General features: G+C 44.2%; 1 protein-coding gene across 2 annotated transcripts in view; it reads left to right on the top strand.

Moving 5' to 3' along the window:
- Positions 1 to 2,562: 2,562 nt before the first annotated feature.
- Positions 2,563 to 16,321, top strand: part of CNOT6 (CCR4-NOT transcription complex subunit 6) — a 75,714-nt gene continuing 61,955 nt past the window's right edge. Inside the window, exon 1 of one of the 2 annotated variants that reach the window (XM_044262384.1) lies at positions 2,563 to 2,737. The gene's annotated coding sequence lies outside the window, so the exon portion shown is untranslated. The remainder of the gene's footprint in view (positions 2,738 to 16,321) is intronic. The other variant, XM_044262367.1, reaches the window with a different exon arrangement.

Below are 16,321 nucleotides of genomic sequence, written 5' to 3'. Positions count from 1 at the left end.
GTGGGGCTGACCTCACACCCTGCTGCATGGGGAAGAGATGGGGCTAAGGCCAGGCCAATGAGAGCCTGTCCTGAACTTTTTGCTGGAACAATGAGGAAAGAGGTACCCTCTCTATCCATGCAGAGAAACTGGTGGAATATGGTAAAAGCAGATGCTATTGGCCATCTTCCCTGCCTCCTCACAAAGCCTGTGTGGGGACAGTTGTGTGGAGGAGCACAGTGGGGGGGGGTGAGTGATATTGCTTGTTGATGACATCACATGATGCCTGAAATTTTCAGTTATGGGACACCTGAAGGCATAATGATCTCTTTCTGCATAAAGCCCATTTGAGTTAGGGTTTTATAACTTGCAATGGGAGGTCCTGCCTAACACAAGGGGCTCTTTAATGTGAATCTGGGAAGGCAAGACATCTGATGGTTTCTCTTCTTAAAGAACAGGATGTGCTCAGGCAGGGCCACTGGTACCTAGCCTACTGGGATGTCCCCAGTAAGTCCATCTTCCCTGTATGTGTGTACAGCTCCTGCCTTGCTTCTGTCTTCTCTTCCTAAATCTGGACTGGGCTTGTGACTGCTCTGACCAATAGAAACCAAGAATGTGATATTCCTCAGGCCTGCTGCTACCTCTTCCTCCCCTGTGGAATCCTGGGTTGCTAGGTAGGACATCCTGGGGGTGGGGAGAGGCCCCAGAAAAGCAGGAGGATGAGACACTATACAGATAGAGGTCTCCTTGGGGGGCCCTGATGTGGCAGACACTCAATCCCTAGCCACCATCTCACAAATAGACATGAGACCCCCAGTGAGACCAGCAGAACTGCCTAGGTAGGCACCAGAATCATGAGATATAAAAAAAGTTGCTTTATGCATGAAGTTTTTGGTTGTGGACTCCTCCTCCTCCATACACACTATGCCAACTGTAAAAAGTAGTTTCCTCTGGGCAGACGAATTACAAAAAGGCATTCCTCTGTTCAGGCTAGAACACAGGTTGCCAGGGCACTACTCAAATGGGGTTAGAGACCCAGATGGATGTCAGCCCCTCAGCCAGGTGATACTGAATAGCAGGGACTGCATGGGGCCAGTACTGGGAGGTCTGGGGTTGAAGGATGTGGAGGGATGCCCAGAGGTCAGTCTGCACTTGTTTTCTCAATCTCCACCCCCCCACCCCCTGGGGCTTTGGTGTTGCCCTGCCCTGTCCACCGTCCTCTGGCACTTGAAGACTGGGTTGTCACTTGATTTCTTGGAAGAATACGGGTCATGCTGGAGAGAGGCAAGCACAGAACTCCAACAGCTTTGGTCCTCCAATCTTCTCCTTGCTCTTCCAGTTCTCTGCTGCCCCAGCAGGAAGCAGCCACCCATTTCCATGTCCTCGTAGCCCAAGTCGGCCTTCAGGGAGGGGGTGTCTCACTTTGTTGCTGTTGTTCACTCCCGGAACCCATTTCACACCCACTTCTCCAGGGTGGATTTTTCAGGAAGGAGACCGTGGCCCATCCTCGTTTGCCCTGTAGTGGGCAGACGGCGATCCTTTTCCTCCTCACCACGCCCCTTGGCTTGGGTCTCTATAGAGAATTTGTTCGTTGGGTGTCTCTCTCTTTTCCTAGACTGGGAGCTTACTCGGGGCAGGGTGGAGCCTGATACATCTCGACATTCTGGCTGCAGCGCAGGGCCTCAACCAGCTAACCAGCTGGTTAACCAGCTAACCGCTAACATGCACCAAGGCCCGCACCATTACCATCAATCTCTGCTCACCTCCAACCACCACCTGCACCGAACCACTGGATTTCTGAAGGCAGCCGCGGACAGTTTCTTGGGCTGGGATCCCACCAGCAGAACTGTCCCTTAAGTTACGGGACCGAAAGGGGACGCTAATTAACGTTTTTCTGCATATTCCAGGCAGGAAGGAGCATCATGCGTCTGACTGTGCACGACCGAGTGTCTCCTTTCGAGGCGGATCACAGGCGCTGGCTCAAGTCCAGTCGGAGAGCCGGTGCGCGTCTCCACGCGATGGCCGGGAGAACGAAGGCGTAGGGGATCGAGGGCAAGAAGCGGAGAGAGGAGACAAAAGTGAGTAGCCCAAGCCCAAAAAGGGCGGCGGGGGGAATAGATGCGGAAAAGGGAGGCAGGTGGAGAAGAGGACGGATCCGGGACGGAGCAAGAGAGAAGCCACAGAGCAGACCCCCAAGGAGCTCGCGCCGGGCCGGCCCACCTTCGCCCAGCGCGGGGGGCACAAGGGGGCGGGGCTTGGCGAGCGGCGTGCGGAGCGAGCCACCCCTCAGGACAACTAATGGTCGCGCCCGGCGGCGGCGGCCAATGGGCGGTCGGGATGTTGGAGCGGCGGCGGCGGTCCGGGAGCTCGCTGGCTGGGGGACGGCGGCCGCCGCCATGATGCTTGTTTGCTTTCAATGAAAACGAGGGGGGCGCGAAGGAGGAGGCGGCGGCGTCGGTGGCGGCGGCGTCGGCGGCGCGGAGGCGAAGGCGGCAGCGGACGCAGCGAGGAGGGCGAGGCCGGGGGCCGACAGGGCGGGAGGGCGTAGTGGCGGCCCGTCAGGGCGGCTGAGGCGGGCGGCTGACGCGGTGGCGCTCGGAGGGGGAACAAAGAGCGGCGGCTGAGGCGGCGGAGGAGCGGCGGCGGCGGCGCTGCAGCAGCGGGCGGGACTGGTATGGTGGTTCCACAGGTCAGACCCCGCTGCACTCACAGGGAGGAGGCGGCGGCAGCGGCGGAGGAAGGCGGCGCACCCCGAGAGGTGAGCGAGCGGAGCCCGAGGCCCGGCCGGGCGCTGCTCCCCGCACTGGCCACGCACGGGCCCCCGCTCTGTCGCACCGCCCGGGACGGAGGCGCGCGGGGCAGTGGCGCGAGCCACTTGAGTTCTGTGAGCTGCAGAGCTGGCGGCTGTTGGGGGCCTCTGTACGCGCCGCCGTGGTGATTCCGCCGGGTCGCAGGCCGCGCCCCCCGCGCCCGGCCGGGGGGCGGGGGGCGTTGATTGACGGCGAGGGCGGGGGCGCGCAGGGGGCGGGGACGGGGCGCCCTGGCCCGGGGACCCCGGCTGCGGCCGCCCGGAGGCGGCGAGGGGGTGTCCGGGACTGTTGGCCAGGATGGTTGGCAACTTTGGCGGAGTGGCCGTGTGGGACCGTGCGTCGTGGAGTGTGGAACTTCGCAGTTACCGCAACGCGGGAAACCAACTGTTGACCCCCCCGCATCCCAAAAGTACTTAAAATTCAGTTTAACGCAGATTTCCGGGAAGGGGATGGGAGTGACAAGGACCTGGCTGAAGAGGCACTTAGCGCCAGATGAAGGGATTTCTAGTATTGCTCACGGCTTGGAGGCAGCCCTAATTACTTTGAAGCAGTTTTCTCCCGTAACCCCAACCCGCGTCTCTCCCTATTTCTTTCTTTTTATTTTTGAAAGATTTTATTTATTTGACAGAGAGAGATCACAAGTAGGCAGAGAGGCAGGCAGAGAGAGAGAGGGAAGCAGGCTCTTTGCTGTGCAGAGAGCCCAATGTGGGGCTCCATCCCAGGGCCCTGAGTTCATGACCTGAGACTAAGGCAGAGGCTTAACCCACTGAGCCACACAGGTGCCCCCTCCCTTTTTATTTCTAAATGCCAATGGTCATTTTCTCTGGGGACACCCCCCCCCCCGCCCCCCGCGCGCTTTGACGCTTTCCCTTCCTCCACTTCCCCAGGGAGTCTGCTCTCCAACACCTGTGACCCTTTCTTTAACTGTTAGAGCAGATGTCAACATTGTGAATAGTCCTCTTGCTTGACCTTCTTGGATTTACCATGTGAAGCTGACCCGGTTTAAACAGTCTGCTTGAATTTGAGTTCCCATACTTACCTGTTTTCTGGGTGGGTTGTCTCACTAGTGCTAGTGTGGAATTTTTTGCATTCTTGTGTCTGGAGATTTGACTTTGCAGAGGAAGGAAGGGAATATGAACAAGTGAGAACTAAAATGGGGCCGCAGTAATGCTGGGTGTTTATCACAGCATGCTAGGGTTTACCATTTCACAACTGTTTTGTAGGCGCTCGAGGCCCGTGTGGTCATGCGTCAAAAGGTTCTGAAGACTTTCTTTGTAGTTGTTGTCAGAGCAGACACGTCTTCAGAGTGTGATGACTGTAGAATGACAATTGCTCAGTATTTTTAGACCAGTGATCTAGTCCAATCAACCTGCTCTAAACAAAATCTTTGAAAAGCTACAGGTGTGGAAACTGAGACCCAGAAAGGTTTACGTGATTCGCCCAAGGTGCTTGCAGTTAGGAGGGAACGCACAGGAGAATGTGAGGTATTTGCTGGAGATCAGTTCTTTGGGGGAGGGCTGAGGTGTTTTAATGGGTAGAAGTTACTTGTGGTCATTGTATCTCTTCAGTTCACAGGTGAACAAGATACTAAATGAAGTAGTCTGAAATAAGGGTACGGTAGAAGACATTTTCTCGTGAGACTGAGAAGATTCGTTCTGGAAGTTGATGCTTGCAGAGTTTCAGAAATGTCTTGATCTGTGCTAATGTAGATGAAGAAGCCCTTTTGAATGGCTATTTGGTTTGTAGGTGTTTTCAGGTTTCTTAAATCTTGGTGGCACATTAAAACTACAATTATTGGGAAATTTCAGACTATATTCTCTTGACTAGAGATGGGGTTGTTTATACAACATGGTCCTGACTGCGAATTTAAAAAAAAGGCATAAAGGGGCATCTGGGTGGCTCAGTGGATTAAAGCCTCTGCCTTCGGCTCAGATCATGATCCCAGGGTCCTGGGATCGAGCCCCACATCGGGCTCTCTGCTCAGCAGAGAGCCTGCTTCCTCTTCTCTCTCTGCCTACTTGAGATCTCTGTCTGTCAAATAAATAAATAAAATCTTTAAAAAAAAAAAGGCATAAAAAAAAGGCATAAATATGCCTTTTGGTCAGTGCTTAGGCATCCCACAATACACACATTAACCTTCTTATATTCTGTGAACCATAAGGGTTTTCTTATCGTAGTGCAGTAGAAAGGGATCATGTATGTAAGGCATACTGGAATAGATGGTCAGTGCCCTCACAGTAGCCCTTGGGCCATGAGGGGTGAGTGACCAGTATCCTCACACTTGTAACTTTCCCAGGTGCAGGGTACACTGGGAAACTCTGCTTTTGAAGTGTTTATCACTTTGGAAAAGTCCAAATAGGTTCGGCTAAGGATATGTATTTTAATGCAGAAGAGACTTGGATTTGTGGGTATGTACACTTTTTTGTTGTGAATGGAACTTTATGTTATTTGTCTAGAAAAAAGTTTCAATTTCAGTTTTCAAATCCTTAGCTTCCTCTTTTGATGTACTTTTTTCTTTAACCTTGCCTGCTTCTCACTTTATGAAGGTAGCCATTTTACAACAAAGTGTGGTTAAGAAAACACTGCGAAATCAAATACCAAATGAATTAATCTGTAGACCTGTACATGGAGCCTGGTGCATTAGAGTGGAATTCACTATATTTTTGTATTTGAATAATTAAAGAGGAGAAAGTTATTTGGGTCCAAAATGGACTCATATATGCATTGTCTTAACCTTACCCTTGTGGGGTCTTTACCTCTCCCTCATCCATTTATATTTTCTTGATAACTTCATTTATGTGTCAAGGAATAGTATATGCTGGACACAGCGTCGGACCCTGAAAATTCAGAAATGAATTCTTCATTTTTACTGTGTAGCCTATAGGTGTTGTAGGCGTAGAAAATGCTATGAGAGAATGGAAGAAAGGAGGAATGAATTTGTGGAAGGTGTGGTACCAGTTTACAGAAAATAACACAGAATATGTGTTTGTCAAACTGGGGTGAGGGGGTCATTTCAAACAAGGGAATGGTGGGTGCATGAGGTATCAGAAGTTAAGGTACGGCCCATCGTGAGGTGATACTGGTACAGAGAGAGGGACTGGAGATGAGCCTGCAAAGCTGTGTCCTAGATTTTGAAGGACCACGCTTGCTCTTCTAAAACTGAAGTTCATATCTTTATCCCAAAAGAAGGGAGCCAAAATATTTTTATTAGGTGAGCAAGGTGATTTATATACTATGGGATCAGTGTGGAGGATTGAATGGAGGCCCTACATAGGAAAATAGTATGGGGTTAGTGACTCTCAGTCTTTTTAACTTGGGTATAGCGTTTTTTGTGTTCTGTGGTTCCTCTTATAATGGACTTGAAGGTTTGGCTTATTGCTCTACAGTACAGAGTAATTTAAAATCAAACTGTCAGGATGTTTTAGAAGAAGTTAAAAGCAGTCAAAACATCTTCCTTAGAGATTATGCTGAGTGAAATCAGTCAAGCAGAGAGAGTCAATTATGATATGGTTTCACTTATTTGTGGAGCATAACAAATAGCATGGAGGACATGGGGAGTTAGAGAAGGGAAGGGAGTTGGGGGAAATTGGAAGGGGAGTCCATGAGAGACTATGGACTCTAAAAAACAATCTGAGGGGTTTGAAGTGGCGGGGGGGGGGGTGGGAGGTTGGGGTACCAGGTGGTGGGTATTATAGAGGGCACGGATTGCATGGAGCACTGGGTGTGGTGAAAAAAATAATGAATACTGTTATGCCGAAAATAAATAAAAAATAAATTAAAACAAAACAAAACAAAACAAAAATTGGCAGCACACACACTCACACAAAAGCAGTCAAAACAATGAAACCCACAATATGGTATACTTGAAAATTCAGGCAGGGAGGACTTGTTTTTTGAGTTAGTTAGGCTTAGGCGGACTGTGGAGCCCAAGCTGGAGAAAAGTGTTTACCAGAAGTGAGAGGCACCAAGTTTAAAGGTTGTGACTGTTCTAATAGTTGGTTGGGACATGAGCTGTATGTATGTGAAACTTGGGCAGAGTTTTCTCTCCAGTAATTTACTGCAGTTGGAACATTGAAATTTTCTTGAAGTCTAAGAGCTCATCATACAGCTGATAGTTTATGTAGACCATTCTTTTGTGAAGCAGCATATAGGTTCTGAAAGTTACCATGGTATGCATAATTGTACAGTGGAAACTACAGGCTTGCAGGGAAAAGGAGATCAAAACACAATGCTCAAAAACTTAGTGGTTCATTGTTAAAAACAAACTTGATGAAAATGGTAACACGGTTTTACACATATGAAATGGCTAAGGAATACATAAATACTATAATAAATGTGGCACTTTACATTGAGAAACACCTTGTTTGCTTGTGGAAATGGGCATGAAAAGGTTTGCTGCTTTTGAGTTCCTATGAAATGGTAGAAGGCAGGTTACCTGAAATCAAAGGGAATGTTAAAGTAACACCGATGTGGGTGGGTGGGTGTGGCTCATGTCACACAGGGAGAACTGAGGGGGCGGGTAGTGTTTGAGGTGTGTGTGTTTTGTGTATTTCTGCACAGCTCAGTTTAGCTGGGTGCAGTTTTCTACCTTCATGTAATGTGGTAGATGCAAATGGGAAATGGCATGCAAATGAGATTTTTGCATTGTGCTCACATTCCCTGATATATCAATCACATTGGAACAAATTCATATTTCAGAACAAGCAGTATAGCAGAACTAATTATATTTGAATACAGCATTTTAAAATAGTGCTAAAACTCAGTTCCAAAAATACACAGACACCCATATGTCAGGCGCCATGTATAGACTTGCTATCCTTGTGGGGCTTATGGTCTTTTGTCCCAAGTGGATTTATAGTGGGCTATAAAGACGAATGAACCAATAAAGCACTCATCAGGTTATACAGGAATGAGGAATATATACAAAGCATTTGGGGCACGCTAAGGAAGGAACAGCTAATTCTGCTTGGGAAACTTGAGGTCTTTGAGCTGAATTTTGAAGGGCAGATAGGCACTTGTCAGGCCAGGTAGGACTTTTCATGGTGGGGAGGCATGTGCAAAGTCAGGTTACATACAGCTTGGGCTGTGAAACATAAGATGCCAGGATGCGAGGGACAGGAAGAGTGGTCAGTTGGTGAATAGTCTTAGGCTTTTTCTTGAAGTGTGGGGACTTTAATGGAAATCCATTGAGAGGTTAAGTGGATAGGGGTATGGAAATTGTGACACACTTTTTCAGGAGTCACATAGTAAAAATATGGAGATTGGATGAAAGGGGTCAAGAAACTGGGGCCAGAGAGTTCGTTTAAGTCCTTGTGAGAGGTCAAGGACATAGTAGGAGCTGGAAAAGAATAGGATAAATTTTGAAAGATACCAGAATTAGGGACAGATAAACAATGACTTATAAAAATAGAGTACCATTCAGAAGTTTTTTATCTTGGGTAACTTGGTATGATTTAACTTGGAAAGTAGAGGAAAAAGAGCAGATTTGGGCAAGAAAAGTGGAAGAGCTTTCTTTTGATTCTAAGTTTCAGATAGCCTGTGGGATATTTAGGTGGATATGTCTGATAGGTTTCTGGACCAGAGAGTGGTTGGGGATTTTATAGATACAGTATATAGTTAGTTTTGGAAGTTAGAAGATCACTTGGGAAGAGTGTATGAACAAATGCTTTTCACCTTTTTCGGGGAGGTAGGGTCCCCAATTGAGAATCAGTTGAGAATTATGGCCCCTGTTGAGAAGAATTAAAGTACACATACCCTTGTAAAGTACACATACCCTTAAGGCTGAAACACACTCCTGGAGCTCAGCTTTGTATATGACAGGAAGAGAAAAGGACCAACGGGATCCTGCGGAGCAGCCAACATTACATTTTGGACAGGACTGCAATAAAATGGTTAACGAGGTAGGAGAATAGGAGTGAGCAAAATTACAGATGCCAGGAGAGGTAGGAGTGCTGAACACGAGGGAGTTCTCAGTAGTGACAAATGATGGCCAGGTTTAGGGTAGGATGAGTTCTGAGAATGGTTTAGTGGAATATGGCAGTTACTTGAATATAAGTAGAGCAAATATTTCTGGGACCGGGGAGGTAGAAGTCACTGTAAGTTAGGTTTTAAGCAAATGGGAGGTTAAGAAAAATGGGAGGTCAAACTGCTGTTTGAAAAGTTTAAAATGGAAAAGAAAGTAATAGTTTAAAGAAGAGACAGGGTTGAGAGAAGGTAGACACCTATATTGGTTGCCAGCCTTATGTTTTCTTTAAGTCCAAAACAGGAAATAAATTTATAATAGGTATGTTTACATTTCTGAGTTTCCCCTGATGTATTGGCTTAAATGACTGCCTTTTTATTTGGTCACATAAAGTTATGTTCTTTGTGGAATTTTATGGAAGTTCAGAAACAGGAAAATTTCCTTATTGGAGGTGGATCTGATGTAAAATCATAATGTTAGAACTTTCAGTCTTAAGTTAGTGGAAGACTAAAAATTTACTTTTCATACACCTTGCTAAGTTTGTACTTGTCCTGTGCTCAGCAGTCCAAAGTTGAGTTAAATGTTTGATGCACTTTTATTATTGTTTTTTGGAGAGAGAGTGCAATGAGAGAGCAGGGTAGGGGCAGAGGAAGAGGATGAGAGAATCCAAGCAGACTCCCCGATGAGCAAGGAGCCCTGTGGCCCAATCCCACAATCCCCAGATCATGACCTGAGCCGAAATCAAGAGTTGTTGGTCCCTTAACTAACTGAGCCACCCAGGTACCCATAAGTGTAGAATAGCAGCAAAGAAGGAATCATCAGGCATAGTAACTTTCTTTCGAAGTTAGTTGCTACAAATAAATGCCTTACAAAGCAAGCACCTGGTGATCTAACAAAAAGAAAATAGGCTGGTGATCTTTGTATCCAAAAAGAGAATTAGAGGTTTTTCTTTGGATACATCTAGCTGTTGTATATAGATTTTTTACCTAGGCAGATTTTGAGTGGGGGAGGTGTGGTGGGATAGACGAAAAAAGATACTAGAGGAGTCCCTGCTAACTGAAGACCAAACAGAAATGAAGATTTATTCACATTAAGTAAAAAATACTATTTGCACTCAGCTTTTTGGCGGACATTTTTTTCTTTCATGAGATTGTATATAGTTGCATGCAAAGACCACAGCTTCACAAAGCAGGATCTGGTGAAGCTAACTGCCATGTTTTGTGGAACAATAGTTCTTCATATGTTTTCATCTAAAATTGTGCAACGTGAAAACTGTATTTGGGACATCTAAAGAATTAGCACTTCATTTCTAATTTTATGGAAACTAGAGAAACTCAGACTTAGAGATATGTAGTCAAAGAAAAAAAATTAGCTTTTTTGAATGCTAACGATGTGATAGGCATTGTGCTTTACATGTGTTAATCCTTGTACCAAAATTGTGAGTTAGATATCATTTTATAAATGAGGAAGCGTTAGCCTTAAAGATGAATGTAAACCCATCTTTCTTGATACAGGTATGTTTTACTCTGGTTTGTATTCTTCATTTCACTGTACTCCCCCCACTTCCATTGTAACACACAGTCATGATGATGTGGCTTAGAATGCCCCTTTGATACAGATTTGATAATATGGAGGAACCCAGTTGCTGCCCCAAACTCATAACTGTTTACATTGGTAGCTAATCATGTTGATGGAATAGAGCTACCTGGCAGATTCTTAATGTTTGTGATTCCTTTTTTAGGTTATGGATCAAAAACCTCATGAAAGTCCACATAAAACTTTTATACTGGCCAAAAATCAAGTTTTAAAGCGTTTCACTGTGTAGGAAAAGAAAGGCAGTTCACATATGGAGTCAAAAAGCCATGTATAGTGAAACTCCCATTTGAACAGAGTTGCTTTAGATTTCTTTGCAAATCTCCTGAAATACTACTTAGTAGCTTTAGAGCAATTTCTAGTGTTATTATAGGCTTCTTGATGATTGTAAGGTCAGCGTTTCATGAATAATTTCTTTTAGGGGAAAAAGGACTAGTGGGTTAAACTGATTGCTGGTACATTAAAACCTCCCAAGTGATTGTAGATATGAATGAGCAGCTGGAATAAATGTTGTGTGCCCCAAGAGACCAAAATCCCCACTAAATAGTGGTCCTCAGACTATTATGAGTTGTTGTAAGAGAGGGAGAAGCCAATAGATTATGGAAAATCTGACAAAAGATAAGAAAGAAATGAAAAGACTTCTGGTATCCATCATTTGATGCTGAAGCTATAACCCAGATGGCTGTTGCTTATCTCATGTTAAGGAGCACATTTAGGATTGATGGTTTTGCTCGCCTTGCCTTTTTGATCTTGGTGAGGTTTTACCCACAAGTCATGATTTTGACTTACCACCCTGCTTATTGGTGGGCACTCAGCTTTTGCTGATTAGATGGCAGGTTGTATTTGTCTAAGAATGTTGTTCATTCTGTATGTTTGACTTCAAACATAGAGAATAAAAACCTAACCTGACAAATACTTGTATTTATTTTGAGTTGAAATTTGTGGATGACATACTTGGGATATCTTTATAGTTGTATTTTGAGTTAATGTATTGGGTTGAATGAAATTGCTAGTATTTGAACCATTTTTGGCCTTTAAAATTAGTGGTTTCCTATGGTCATTGCATAGGAAGCTTCTCTCCGTGCGTTTCTGACTGTATTTTTATACTCACTTGTGTTACTGGGCATGTGCGCATGGTTAGAATTGCATTTTAACAGCAGTGTGGTCCCAGGCTGTTACAGGCTGTCTGTCACAGGCGGGGCACTGTGCATGCAGATGCCAGTCTTTTCCTTTTAGAGTTTGATCTCGACTATTCTATCCTACTGTTCAGCTCTGTGTTTTGGAGGAATATTCTACCATAATTTCCAGATCCCTGTTCTTATTGATTGGAAATTTTAGTTAAACCAATTTGATTGAAAATTATTTTTGTCCTACTTGAGAAAAGATTTAAGGAAGTTGTGTATGAGATTTTGGGGGGAGGAGGAGTTGGCTACAGAAACCTTAAGTTCTTAGAGATATTACTAAGATGTTATTTGTCTTTTTCATTCTTATTCTCTGAGGAGTGTATAGTGGAGTTTTCCAGAACCTAAAAAAATGTGTGGTATCTGATCAGATTGACTTCAGAGCAGATAGGCGAATCAAGCTTTCAGTATGTCATACATTAATGGGATTTGCAAGAACATAAGACAGTGTCCTTCTTGTGGTATTGTACTTTGTTTTTGAAGACAGTTACTTTTCATGAAAATGTTTATTAACATGTGGTAGGTTTGGGACGCCTGGGTGGCTCTTTGCTCAGCAGGGAGTCTGCCTGTCTCTGCCAGCTGCTCCCCTTGCTTGTGTGCAGGCGGGCGCTCGCTTGCTCTCTCCCTCTCTCTTTCTGACAAATAAATAAAATCTTAAAAAAAAAAAAGAGATATTGAGAGAGGGAACACAAGCAGGGGGAGTGGGAGAGGGAGAAGCAGGCTTCCCTCTGAGCAGGGAGCCTAATGTAGGCAGGGCTTGATCCTAGGACCCCGGGATCATGAGCTGAGCTGAAGGCAGATGGTTAATGACTGAGCCACTCACGCGCCCCAGTAGATAAGATCTTTAAAAAACGTGGTAGGTTTTATGTTTAATGAGTTAATACATACTTTAAGTTTTCTCCTAATTTCTAGAATGGCAAATGTTGACAGGTGTAATCCACATAAATAAAAGCTCTTTGAGGTACTTACGAATTTTTAAGAGTGTGTAAGCGTTCTGAGGTGATAATGTTTGAGCTCTGCTCTCTTAGAGTATTAGGCAGAGTTTGGGAGTCGGGAAAGCAGGTGTGGAATAGCCCAGGAAGAGGAGACGCCAGAGAAGGAAACTGGAGGGCTCATGGTCTCAACAATACAATATTTGAGAAGGAGCATGAGATCTTGGCTTTGTCAGTGACATAATTCTAGGCTTGTGTATGGAGCTTTGTGCCTGGATTGTCTGAGATTCAAACCTTAGTGCTACTACTTACAAAGTGAGTGTGACCTTGGGCAGATTATTTAAACCCTGTGTCTTCACCTAAAATAAAATGAGGGTAGCATCTACCTCATGGGTTGCTTTGAGAATTAAATTGAGGAGGATACAGGTAAATGACTGCATAGTGGTTGAGAGCACAGATCTGTGGTTCAAACTTGGGTTAAAATCATAGCTGTGCCACTAGTATCTCTGTGACCTCAGGCAAGTTACTCATTCTCTGGACATTCCCTGTGTTTGTAAGGAGAATAATAGTGTTTACTTACAGGAGTCCTGAGGGTTAAATGAGATAATGTACATGAAAGGGCCAGATAGGCCTGTCACGTGGTGGGTTTGCAAATACTGTTGGTTGTTTTTGCCTAGTGCCTTGTGGCAGATAGGCACGTGGAAGTTTTGCCATTATCCCCATCCGTTCAGGGTTTGCCCTTATTTTGCTAGAGTGTATCACTGAGGTTATGTTTATACAATTTAAGTCTTTAAGGTTGTCCCCTTGAGTCTTATCCTAGGCTGTCCTAGAACCAGTATTCTCAGTTTTTGGTCCTTTCTGTCTGTTTTTTCTAGATTTTTGCCTTCAAGATTAGAAGCCTATATATTAATTTTTCTTGGTGGTGGTAAAATGGGCACTGCTTCTGTTAGTACACTTGTCTTTTACAAAATGTTTTTCTTCCTTTTTTTTTTTTTTTTAAGAGAGAGAGAGAGATCGCAAGTAGGTAGAGAGGCAGGCAGAGAGAGGTGGGGGTCGGGGAAGCAGGCTCCCTGCTGAGCAGAGAGCCGGATGTGCGGCTCTATCCCAGGACCCTGAGATCATTACCTGTGCCAAAGACAGAGGCTTAACCCACTGAGCCACCCAGGTGCCCCTCTTCTTTTTTTTATTTTTAACTACCACAGCTTCTCTCCTTGAATTTTTACAGTTATTCACCAATTACTTAACATTTTTCAGGCTCTGAAGAGATTAAAACATATTTAAAATATAAAGCCAAGGAGCTATATTAGAGTAGGTGAGTGAGACGTTAAAAAAAAAAAAGGTGGAGTTAAACATACTATTACAGAAATATCTTCAAGGGTCGGAATAGCTCAAAGCAGGGCATGATAAGCTCCTGTGTTTGGGAGGGATAGGGAAGAAGGACCTTTTTGAAGTTGGATATCTGATTTGGCATTTGAAGATGACTGGATTCCCTGAGGTATCTGGAGGGGAGGGAGAATGGCGTTTCAGGCAGGAGCCACAGCACATGCTAAGGCGTAGAGTGTTGTGAGAAATAAGTGAGAATTGATTGGCTAAGACTGGAGAGGCACACAGGAGTCAGGTCAAAAATCTTTGTTTTGTAAATGAGCCTGGGTCTCCTCTGTTTAGCTCAACTCATCTTTGAGCCTCCTTTATGTCAGGTGCAGTGTTAATCCATGGGTACAAGGATGAAGGAGATATGGTTTTAGGACCTTGAGGTAAGTACTTATATTTTTAGGAGGTCATTCTGGATAGTGTCTAGGCTGCATTTGAGTTAGGGGGCAGCAGAAGAACGTGGATCTGAGGTCGTTGGATTAGTTCATATCTCGCGGAAGAGCCCAGGAGTGGAGGCACAGTGGGTGAGAGGAAGATTTAGGAAGTTAAAATGGGCTGGAACTGCGGACGGGATGTGAAGGCTGGGGTTGCGTGGGAAAGAGTTAAGGATAGTATCCCTATTTCTGGCTTGGAAAATGGGTGGGGATGATAGCGGAAGGAAGGTTAGAAAACCAAATGACAGTGTCACTTTTTAGGAGGGTCTTTTTTGTACCTTGGATTTTGTGTTTGTTTTTTGTTTTTTTTGTGGTTTTTTTGTTTGTTTTTTACTGGCTTTTTATTCTGTCTCTCCTGTGCAATTCAAATAACCTTTTTGAGAGATTATCATGAGTTATAAGATGCCTGCGGTAGTGTCGTTGGCTATATATAAGATTAGCCTTTGACTCTACAGATCCACAGTTAGGATTTACATTGCTTTTATGTTGGTTTTTTTTATGTTTGGTTTGCCTGCCACAGGGAACTGGTGACAGACCTGGTGATAGTTTTACCACTAAGGATAGCTTCTGAATGAGGTTTATCATTTGTGTAAACTTTTAATTGGCCCATCAGTCGTGGAGGAAACCTGGAGAGAAAAAGAAAACAAATTGTGATTACATTGAGAGGATGGTTGGGGTTTAAAATGGGATGTAGCAGTGCCTTAACGGACTAGCGACTCTAAAGAAGGCTGAAGAATGTAGTCCAAGGGGGCTAGCTGGTTTTATTTACAGTGACGTGTTTTTCAACTAATACACCTGGAAAAAACAGAAGGTAAGTAAGTAATTTACAGTAATTTAGGCCTGCCATCTCAGCCATAATTACCATCAACTTAAAATTTCAGTGTTTTCATTTTTTAAAGTATCAAATTATTATGTTTATATGACATTCACATTTTAAATGTCTTACATGTCTTGGTAGGAACAAAATCCAGGTTAAATTAGTATTTGTTGTTATGCACAATTTTTTAATGTACCTGTGAATAAATTACTGTTTGGATTGTGTTCAAAGAGGGAGGTTTTTTTGTTGTTGTTGTTTTATTTTGTTTTTTTAAGTGGCATTCATGTAGTGGTGTGGTGTTTTTGTAATAATGTGGGAATGGAAAGAAGATAGTGGAGCATATTTGAAGAATGGCAGTTGTCTGCCAGTTGTATTAAAAGAGACAAAAGTATTGAAATAAAGTCTGGAAAGGCAGAATATTTTGAATTCTAAAGTGAGACGTTTGAATGTTGTCTAAGCAGCAGAGTTGAGGCAGTGATGGGATAGGGGATGACATAGAATCATAGTTTTAAAGATGGTATAGGACCAGAAGTCATTCTGGATGATCTGCCAGGTCTTTACAAAGAATAGTTCTTTTTCCTGGATTTTCCAGTGTAATGAAAACTCAACTTTAGGAAGAATAATTTGATAGTGATAACGTAAGTTAGTTGTAATCTTAAAAGCATGAATACCAGTTATAAGAGTCCATTATATTAGTTGAGGAAAGGCAAAGTCCTAACTTAGAGTGATGTCTGTAGAAATAAGAAAGGGTTGTAGTGTGATTACATGGTTGTGAAACTTTTTTTGCTCCCCCAGTAGATTAAGCTCCATGATCATGTATTTCTTATTTTTATTCCTAGCACCTGGCATAGTACTTGGCACATAGAAGGTGATGAGTAAGTATTTGTTGAATGAATGATTCCGTGAAGGACTCTTCATTCCTTCCCTAAGGAAGGATGGTTCAGATGTACTGAGCTGCTTTTAGATTTCTCTTTTAGGAAAACCTGATTCTAGGTCATAAAAGAAAGAATGTTTAGTTCAGTTCATTAGTATAATGTGGTAGAGCTTACACGAGATGCTGCGAGGTGCAGACTGTGAGGTGATTGTAGGGACTTTGACGTTTGGACTTTAGGCAGATAGGCAGATGGGTCATCTTGGGTTTTAAGCAGGACAGTGATAGGAACAGGCATCTATCTGAAAGGTGGATGTAGAGGAGGTTGTTTAATCCTTGAAGCTGAGAAATGGGGAGGGTCTGAATGAACT

This window comes from Neovison vison, chromosome 1 (assembly GCF_020171115.1).
Source record: "Neovison vison isolate M4711 chromosome 1, ASM_NN_V1, whole genome shotgun sequence".
NCBI lineage: Eukaryota > Metazoa > Chordata > Mammalia > Carnivora > Mustelidae > Neogale > Neogale vison.
This window is presented reverse-complemented; position numbering and strand designations above follow the sequence as displayed.